General features: G+C 46.2%; 1 protein-coding gene across 1 annotated transcript in view; it reads right to left on the reverse strand.

The window, feature by feature from the left end:
* Nucleotides 1-4,314, reverse strand: part of LIMD2 (LIM domain containing 2) — a 52,228-nt gene extending 47,914 nt beyond the window's left edge. The window contains exon 1 of the mRNA XM_040331646.1: nt 4,230-4,314. The gene's annotated coding sequence lies outside the window, so the exon portion shown is untranslated. The remainder of the gene's footprint in view (nt 1-4,229) is intronic.
* Between the last annotated feature and the right edge of the window lie 5,304 nt (nt 4,315-9,618).

Consider the following 9,618-nt stretch of genomic DNA (forward strand, 5'->3'; position numbering starts at 1 on the left):
ACCGACCAGACAGAATGGATTGGTTTCCATGACGACGGTGAGGATGCTCCCATTCTCCATGACCAGTTACCATGGAGACAGAGGGAGGTGTGCCTGGACAGGTGTATGGTGCTGAAGGTGAGGAGGAGATAAAATGGGGTCAGGGTGGCATTATATGGAAAGGGGGGAGGGGAGATCAATAATACATGAATCCATCAATAGTCCCGGTCCCCAGTTATTTGCACCCGATATCTGGCTTATTTTCTGGACTGGGACACCAGAGCAAAATTGTCACTATGTGCCAAATGACCACCAACCGGAATCCATCTCACACCTGCTTTGGCTTCAGGATTATGATTGGTCGCTACAGTTGCACGCTCTGCAGATTGCCCCTTGAAGCAGATGTAAACAGAACCACATTTAGGCCGCATTCACACTGTAACGCGGCGTATTTTGCCGCGACAAATTGCGGCGTATTTAACCCGCGATTTGCCGCGACAAAACGGGTCTTTTTTTTTTGGACAACACATTGTTGTCTATGGCCGAACGCCAATGCCGCCTGAAAAAAAGGGTCCGGGACTTTTTTTCAGACGGCAGGCGTACAGCGTTTGGCGTCAGATGTGAACCATCTCCATAGACACCAATGTGAAATCTCCCCTCCAGCGGCACGAGCGTCGGGCGTCTGGCGTGAAAACGCCTAGATGTGAATGGAGCCTTAAAATAGCTAAAACACAAAGGATAATTCTATTTGTTTTATTAAAAAAAAGTGACAGTTATTTTCAGACAATGAGATTTGAAAATGACAGTCACATGGCTACAGATGAAGAGCCTTATCCTTGTGAGCCCCGTGTGATAAAACAATCACCACATTTAAAAAAAAAATTCAATTTTCACATTTTTCTAGGTGCTGCTGATCTCCTGTAGCTGCTTTGCTGCCACTTCTTGTTTATATGCACTCCAGTGATGGCTGCATGACATTTCTCAGGACGGGTTTCCTGATGGTGACAACAGTGGACTGTGCCTCAGTACAGCCGCTTGTAGCTCCACAAGGGGTTTGTGAGACAGTTTGACAACATCGGGACAGAGTGTTGTCACTCCACGTGGATCATGCACTCCGATGGAGAGTCCGACGTAAAACACACTGGAGTGAGAGGACAGGAAGTGCTTGAGCAAGGGACTTGATGTCAGGATCACCTGGTAGGATTTCATTGAAAGGGGCAGATAGAAATGTAATAAAAGTGATGACACTTTACAACTGATATGAGGTTTTAGTGATCGTGGTTAAATTTGTGAGAATAGATGAATCCCATTCATGTTTTTGTATGTAGTCCTGTAAAAAAAAAAATTGTGCCCCCTTACAAATTGTGCCCCCTCCAACAGTGTCCATCAGTGCGCCCTCCCCTTACATCCAACAGTGTCCATCAGTGCGCCCTCCCCTTACATCCAACAGTGTCCATCAGTGCGCCCTCCCCTTACATCCAACAGTGTCCATCAGTGCGCCCTCCCCTTACATCCAACAACTGACAATTGCGCCGTCGTGCGACGTTGCACCCAAACAAAATTGACGTCCTTTTTTTCCCCACAAATAGAGATTTCTTTTGGTGGTATTTGATTACCCCTGCGTTTTTTTTATTTTTTGCGCTATAAATAAAAGAAGAAGAAGAGCAACTATTTTGAAAAAAAAAAACAACAATATTTTGTCCATCAGTGCGCCCTCCCCTTACATCCAACAGTGTCCATCACTGCGCCCTCCCCTTACATCCAACAGTGTCCATCACTGCGCCCTCCCCTTACATCCAACAGTGTCCATCACTGCGCCCTCCCCTTACATCCAACTGTGTCCATCACTGCGCCCTCCCCTTACATCCAACTGTGTCCATCACTGCGCCCTCCCCTTACATCCAACTGTGTCCATCACTGCGCCCTCCCCTTACATCCAACTGTGTCCATCACTGCGCCCTCCCCTTACATCCAACTGTGTCCATCACTGCGCCCTCCCCTTACATCCAACTGTGTCCATCACTGCGCCCTCCCCTTACATCCAACTGTGTCCATCACTGCGCCCTCCCCTTACATCCAACTGTGTCCATCACTGCGCCCTCCCCTTACATCCAACTGTGTCCATCACTGCGCCCTCCCCTTACATCCAACTGTGTCCATCACTGCGCCCTCCCCTTACATCCAACTGTGTCCATCACTGCGCCCTCCCCTTACATCCAACTGTGTCCATCACTGCGCCCTCCCCTTACATCCAACTGTGTCCATCACTGCGCCCTCCCCTTACATCCAACTGTGTCCATCACTGCGCCCTCCCCTTACATCCAACTGTGTCCATCACTGCGCCCTCCCCTTACATCCAACTGTGTCCATCACTGCGCCCTCCCCTTACATCCAACTGTGTCCATCACTGCGCCCTCCCCTTACATCCAACTGTGTCCATCACTGCGCCCTCCCCTTACATCCAACAGTGTCCATCACTGCGCCCTCTTCTTACATCCAACTGTGTCCATCACTGCGCCCTCCCCTTACATCCAACTGTGTCCATCAGTGTGCCCTCCCCTTACATCCAACAGTGTCCATTAGTGCACCCTCCCCTTACATCCAACAGCTGACAATTGCGCCGTCGTGGGACGTGGCACCCAAACAAAATTGACGTCCTTTTTTTCCCACAAATAGAGATTTCTTTTGGTGGTATTTGATCACCTCTGCGTTTTTTTTTTTTTTTTGCGCTATAAATAAAAGAAGAAGAGCAACTATTTTGAAAGAAAAAACAATATTTTGTCCATTAGTGCGCCCTCCCCTTACATCCAACAGTGTCCATCAGTGCGCCCTCCCCTTACATCCAACAGTGTCCATCACTGCGCCCTCTTCTTACATCCAACAGTGTAAATAAACATTTATAAAAAAAATATATGTATAAAAATAAAAAATAAAAGAAATAAAAAAAATATAAACAAAAAGTTTTTTTTTATAAAAAAAAAAAAGGGGGGTTGTCAACCGGGGCCCTGGGGATCTCCAGACCCCTAAAAAAAAAATTGTCCCTTTAATAAAAAAATAAATAAAAATATATTAAAAAAACTATATATATTTTTTATAAAAAATAAATAAAAAAAGGGGGGTTGCCATCTGGGGCCCTGTGGGCCCCTGGGGACCTCCGGGCCCCTTACAGGTGTACTGTCTGTACCCCCCCTGATCATAGTCTCCCCATCATCTCCAGGAGTAGCCATCAGTGCCCCCCTAACATTCAAGGGTTCTTATCAGGGGGACTGGGGGAAAGGTCATGGCTGGCTGGCAGTGGCGCACGGCACCTCCCAACTTTTTGAGATGGGAATGAGGGACACCTATCAGCAAAAGTATGCAGGCATAGGACACACCCATGTGTCATGCCCTTTAAAAAAGAGAATTGTACAAATAAAAAACAAGATTTGTTAAACCCACAAGTGCTTTTATTTATTTTTTTACCACTACTATTCCTTTATATTGGCTATTGGAATTTACAAATGCAGCAATTTAGAAATCAGGTGAAAGGTTTAGCGCTGGGAAACATTTTCTGATAGATAAAAAGTGCATTTTATATACAACTATATAAATCAGACCAAAATGAGGGACAAATGAGGAGAATGAGGGACAGAGGGACATTGCTCCAAATCAAGGACAGTTGGGAGCTATGCAGTGGATGTACCAGTCCCCATATTACAATACACAGACCACTGCCAGCCAGTTTTATGGGGCCAAACATGGTCCAGGGGCCATAGTCTGGATCCCCCGCAGATAAAGACCAATACCCTGGAACAGAGAAACATGGAGGAGACCACAACACTCTCTGCATAAACATCAGCTTTGCTTAGAGCTTTTACACATGAATGCGGAGGACCAGACACATCACGATGGAGCGATTATCTGTGCTTGGGAGTCACCGCCGGTGTTTGTCAGCCTGTCATTGATGTGTACAGCTGTAAACAGACACCCTTCTGGGCATTACATGATACAGGGACATGAGTGGTCCTGGATGCTGTCCGTTCACTTCTAGGGCCATTCATCAGTCTCCGTACACATGGAACCACCGGATGTGTGTCTGTCCCCAGCCTAGCCTTTGATCTTTCAAATATCTGTGACTCCTAGGCACAGAAATGCGCTCCTTCCTGATGGTGTGTCACCCTCTGCACCAGTGTACATATAGAGAATGGAAGCCTCCCCTCCAGGTGATCTACGTACATTGGGAGGATTGTATCACAGTTATAGATCCTTACCTTTATAAAGGAATAGGTGAAGGTTGTATCCTGTCCTTCCTCACACTGATCTCTGGATGGGAGGATCAGCCTTCATTATCACCACCTGAGTTATAATCAGGACTAGGGATGAGCTCAGATGTGTTCTAGTCCAAACCCATCCATCTATCCTGCCAGGGAGCTGTCACTGTCGGAACCACGTATCATCGTGAGGATCAGATGTTTTCTCCAGTCTTGGTAGACCACGTAGGCTGGGTTCACACTACTACACTACTTTCATCCTACTTTGCTCTGCTACATCGGTCCTACATTTATCCTACATTGGTCCTACATCCATCCTACTTTCATGAACAGGATACTACTTTGGTCCGACTTCAATGATATTCAATGGGCCTGATGTAGGATCAATGTAGGACCAAAAGTAGTACAGGGAGCATTTTCAAAGTCGGACCGACTTGTGTAGGACGCTACAAGACGCTCTCATAGGGAAACATTGAACACAGAGCAAAGTAGGATGAAAGTAGTGTAGTAGTGTGAACCCAGCCTAAGCCTTATTTGACTCCTCTTGCCATACGGCAAATGGGGTCAACAACCTCCGGTGAGTAGGAATGTCTACCATACCCTGCACTGTTGTCCGATTGGAACATTTTTACCTGTGCTGTTTATATCTACCAACCATTACGGTCCATGAATATTAGGATGATCTTTATACACCTGAAAGAACTTTCTCACATTTTTTGTTTGGACTTTTTTTTGCTAGTTTCGCCTAGCAGTAAAAAGGGTCGCTGGTTTGAATCCCGACCACGATGCTACCTGCCTGGAGTTTGCATGTTCTCCCTGTGCCTGCGGGGGTTTCCTCCGGGTACTGTCAGGAGTGTCAGGACGCCCACTAACACACAGCTCCATTCTCTATCTGCAAAGTAGAGAGTGTCCTGACTCTCCTGCTCTCCCCCTCCCCCCTCAAGAGGCTTTCTCCACACCAGGGAGAAAGCCTTGCATTACTGTGTGGAGTTACAGACAGAAGAACAGGAAGTGAGGATTTCTCAGAAGAAATAAGGACATTTAAAAGCAAAATGGAAGGAACTGCCATTCAGGGACACCCCCCATGCACGCCAGCCCAAAAAAAGATGATTTATAATTTTTTGCCAATTTTTGGAAAAACAAAAGCAAACATTTTGTATTGCCCCCACTTATCAGCCTTATTTTTTTATTGCCCCCACTTGTTATTCTCATTTTATTGCCCCCACTTGTCGGCTTAATTTTTTATTGCCCCCCCCAGGGCAGGGCCCCACTTTGTCAGCCTCATTTATTACTGTACTATCCCCAGCCCCATTGCCCCGACTTGTCACCTGTCCTGCAACAATCAGGTTTCATTTGCTCACCTTCTAATCTGGACTGGTCTGGTGGGCGGTTGAGCGCCAGTCTTTGTTCCCTGGTCCAGGCTGGGGGTCCCCCTCAGGCAGTCGGGCGGCTCGGGCCGTGGGAGGGAGGAGGAGAAGTCGGGAAATGTGCTGTGGGAGTCGGGACGGGCAGCCGAGCCGTGGATCTATGCCAGCCAGCACTGCAGAATGCCGCCGCCCGCCGGGAGGTCACTGAAGCCTGGAGGAGTCAGGAGGTGCTGCTGCAGCAGTCGGAGAAGGAGAGGAGGTGGGTGGACTCGGGTAAAGGCCTTGCTCCTCACGGCCTCGCTCTGAGACTCTGCGAATGTGATATCACTGGTTGCTAGACGCCAGGCAGGCCGGCCCTAGCAACCAGTTTGGCAATTGTCTATTAGAGTGGCTGTGTGTCCTCATTTCATTCCGGGACACTGTTTTGTCCTGGAATGAAGGTGCCCGAGACACGGGACACAAATGAGAATTGCGGGGCAATCCGGGACACGTGGGCACCCTAGTGAGCAGTCTGGGCCTCTCTTAGAAACGTCCTGGGAGTTTTCCAGTCAGGCCTCAGGAGGTACGTAAATCGCCTACACCTATAGCAAGGCCTATAGACACCCCTTACTTGCATGGGCAGGGGGGTAATTCTGCATTGATTATGTTTCCCTTGCTCATGACAAGAAGACCTCTGTTTTCTGGGAATCTGCTGACCTCACCGTCCCCGGCTGATATGCAGGGGCCTCAAAACTGTGTGTAGACACAAGACAGCTGTGTAATATGGAGAATGATGTCATCCCCCCCAAAACACAATCCCATCCTGGAATAAAGGAATGAACTGCCTGTGTTTGCAATGATATACATGCAGACCTAGCAATGTAAGCATAGAGCCCCAAGCATCAGAAGAAAAGGCAGCTTTCCAGGAGATGACTCTTGTCTCCTCATATAAATGTTTACTGGAGAAACATTTTAAATCCCAATTCCGCCCAACACTATTTTTTTTTATTTTTTTTTTACTACAGTGGGGAAAAAAAAGTCAAGTTTTTATCTCTGTGTCCCCACTGGAGACCTTTCCCCCACTTCCTGTACCAGTGTCACCGTGTGTCGCAAGATGCTATTGTCAGTCGTAGAGCGGTAATCTTGCCAAAGGGTACACAGACTGTATAAAAACCTTGATTGAGGTCGGGATTTAAAGTGAACCTGACATCAGATATACAGTAATTAGAATCACAGCCAACAGTGTTAAACAGCAGGAAGATTTAAATGTACAAGAACAAATGTTTTTAAATCCTGGGGCCATCCGAGGAAATTAAGAACATCTGGCACCTACTGTATGCATGTTGCCGAGCCTCCTCGTGTACTGTTGCATGTAATTAGAATAATTTGTTACTGTTCAGATTTCATACAGACTCCAGATTTCATATAGCGCATATTTTCAGATTATGAATTACATCTTTATACACCCTCACAAAGAGAGGCACGTCTCGCCCCCAAAATGTGTTGAGTTTTGTATCCAATTTATGTTTGACATAGAAATTGAATTTTGGATTCATACATTTTTATGTGGCGCTTCAATTTCCCAGATTTAGGCTTCACTGCCCAAGCGGACGGCGGTAATCCCATGGCGTTTGGAAGCTGCCTATCAATCATCCAGGTCAAGTGCCCCAGTCTGGGACGTCCAGGGTAATATTTACATATGTATTTGAGGATTATATCGTTACAGATCAATACCTCAAGGTTCCAGCACCATCAATTAACTACGTTGAGCCCTACCATTCACCATCAGTGTAGATAGGAGATCAAGGTCCACCATTGAATACAGTTCAAGGAATGTCTAGCAATTTTTGTAGGGACCCTAGTTGGTTTAGAGCAGCCTTTCCTAATCTTTTTACCCCAGAGGAACCCCCTAAAATAATTTCCAGGTCTTGGAGAGCCCTTACCAAAACCACTCCTTTGGGGGTCAAAGGTAAAAATGGCCAATACTGTAAGTACCAAGAATGCAAGCCTTACAATGATGGTCAGAGTGCCACCCTTAACCAGTTCCCTACCGAGCGATTGTAAAATTACGTCGGCAGGAACGTTGTCTCCCTCCGGGTGGATGTCATATGACGTCCTGGGCTTCCCAGGCCACTAGGGGGCGCACACGCTTCGCTTGAGACCCGGTGCATGTGCCCGCCAGGCACCCGTGATCACGGCAGGAGTGTGGACCTGTGTGTGTGTGTAAACACACAGATCCACACTCCTGTCAGAGGTGAGGAGACCGATGTGTGTTCCCAGTACAGAGGAACACACACACCGGTCTCCTCCCCTTGTGAGTCCCCTCCCCCTACAGTTAGAATCACTCACTAGGGAACACATTAAACCCCTTGATCGCCCCTTAGTGTTAACCCCTTCCCTGCCAGTCGCATTAACACAGTAATCAGTGCAGTTTTATAGGATGCATTAAGGTGAAAAACTTCAAGGGTTTACAACCCCTTTAAAGGGTATTTATACTTTTGTTGAAAGAAAAAAAAAATCCTATCTGGGTGACCAATTTTTTGCTTCTTTTTTTTTTTCACGAAAGTGGAGTAATCCTTTAAAGAGGTTGTAAAGGAAAAAACATTTTTTCATAATAAGCATCCTTTACCTGCAGACATTCCTCTTTTCACTTCCTCATTGTTCATTTTTGCTCAGAAGTTGCTCTATTTCTTCTCTGTTCTGTTCACTTCCTGCTTGTCTGATTGTTACTCACCACCGTGAAGGGAGGCTTTACTGCGGTGGTCAGTAACGTGCTCACCCCCTCCTGGGAACTACATCTGTGTGGCAGGACGCTCTCTACGTGTTATAGACTTCAAGGAGGTGTGAATTACTGGGCGTGCCGCAATTCATACTGGGAAATGTAGTTCTTACATGAACGAGCGATGCAAACCAGGAAGTGAATGAGAGAACAGAAACTAGAATGCCGGAGGTGATATAGATGAAGGAATTTAATAGGTATTTGCTCGTTTTTTAACAGAATCATTACACTATTCTGTCTGTCTACCTTGCAGACATTAATTTTAGGCAAAACATTTTTTTCCTTTAAGTATGAAGCAATGCCATAGCTTCAATGTTATCATGAGGCTTGATGGGGTCTGTTAGACATGCTGACAAGTATTGAGCGGCGAGCTTCATTGATTTCACCTCCCCTCTGCATATTCAGTGCTAGGACCATTAGAACAGTGACAGTTCTATAATAAGAGAATAGTATCGCTTCCGCTGGGTATACGGTAAGAGAAGGGTTCAGATGATGTGTGCGTGCCCAGCGTTGGGCGCCGCGTGTAAAGAGGAAGTGAGACTTGGGGGGGGTGGGTGAAGAGGAGGCGGATGTGGGGAAAGGTACACAGATACAGGCAGATGGAGAAAGACGCTTGTGAAAGAGATTAACACAAAGATCGCACCACAGAGCACACAACTGACATCGTACATTTCCAGCTCATCACACATCCGACTACAGGAATGTCACATCTGTGTGCTACAAGGTACTGCACTGAGCACACCATCAGGGCTGGATTTGTCATGTCAATTTTTCATCGGTCTTACACTATATTACCAAAAGTATTGGGACACCTGCCTGTACACGCACATGAATTTTAATGGCATCCCAGTCTTATGATGGCCATACACTATACGAAAAATCGGCCGAACCCACTATCGAAAAATGAACATTCGGCCGTGAGCGCAAACGATGGTGTCATCATGTAATGACCGATAAATCGTTCAGATCACAGAAATATAGAAATAAAAATTGGTTTGTTTTATTATATATACCTAGTGCAGACAGTTTGGACAGGAAGCGCATTAACCTTCCGATTTATCGTTTGTTTGGCAGAAAATTTCCAAACTTGTCCTTTTTTTCGGCTCAAAAACGTCCCGATTATCGATTTTGTGCCCATTAACTGGCCGAAAAATGAACTGTCTAAATTGCCGATTTTTCGTATAGTGTATGGCCAGCATGAGTCTGAGTTCTAGAGTTCAATATTTAGTTTTTTTTTTACCCTTTGTAGCTATAACAGCTTCAA

Source organism: Rana temporaria, chromosome 12 (genome assembly GCF_905171775.1).
Source record: "Rana temporaria chromosome 12, aRanTem1.1, whole genome shotgun sequence".
NCBI classification, from domain to species: Eukaryota; Metazoa; Chordata; class Amphibia; order Anura; family Ranidae; genus Rana; species Rana temporaria.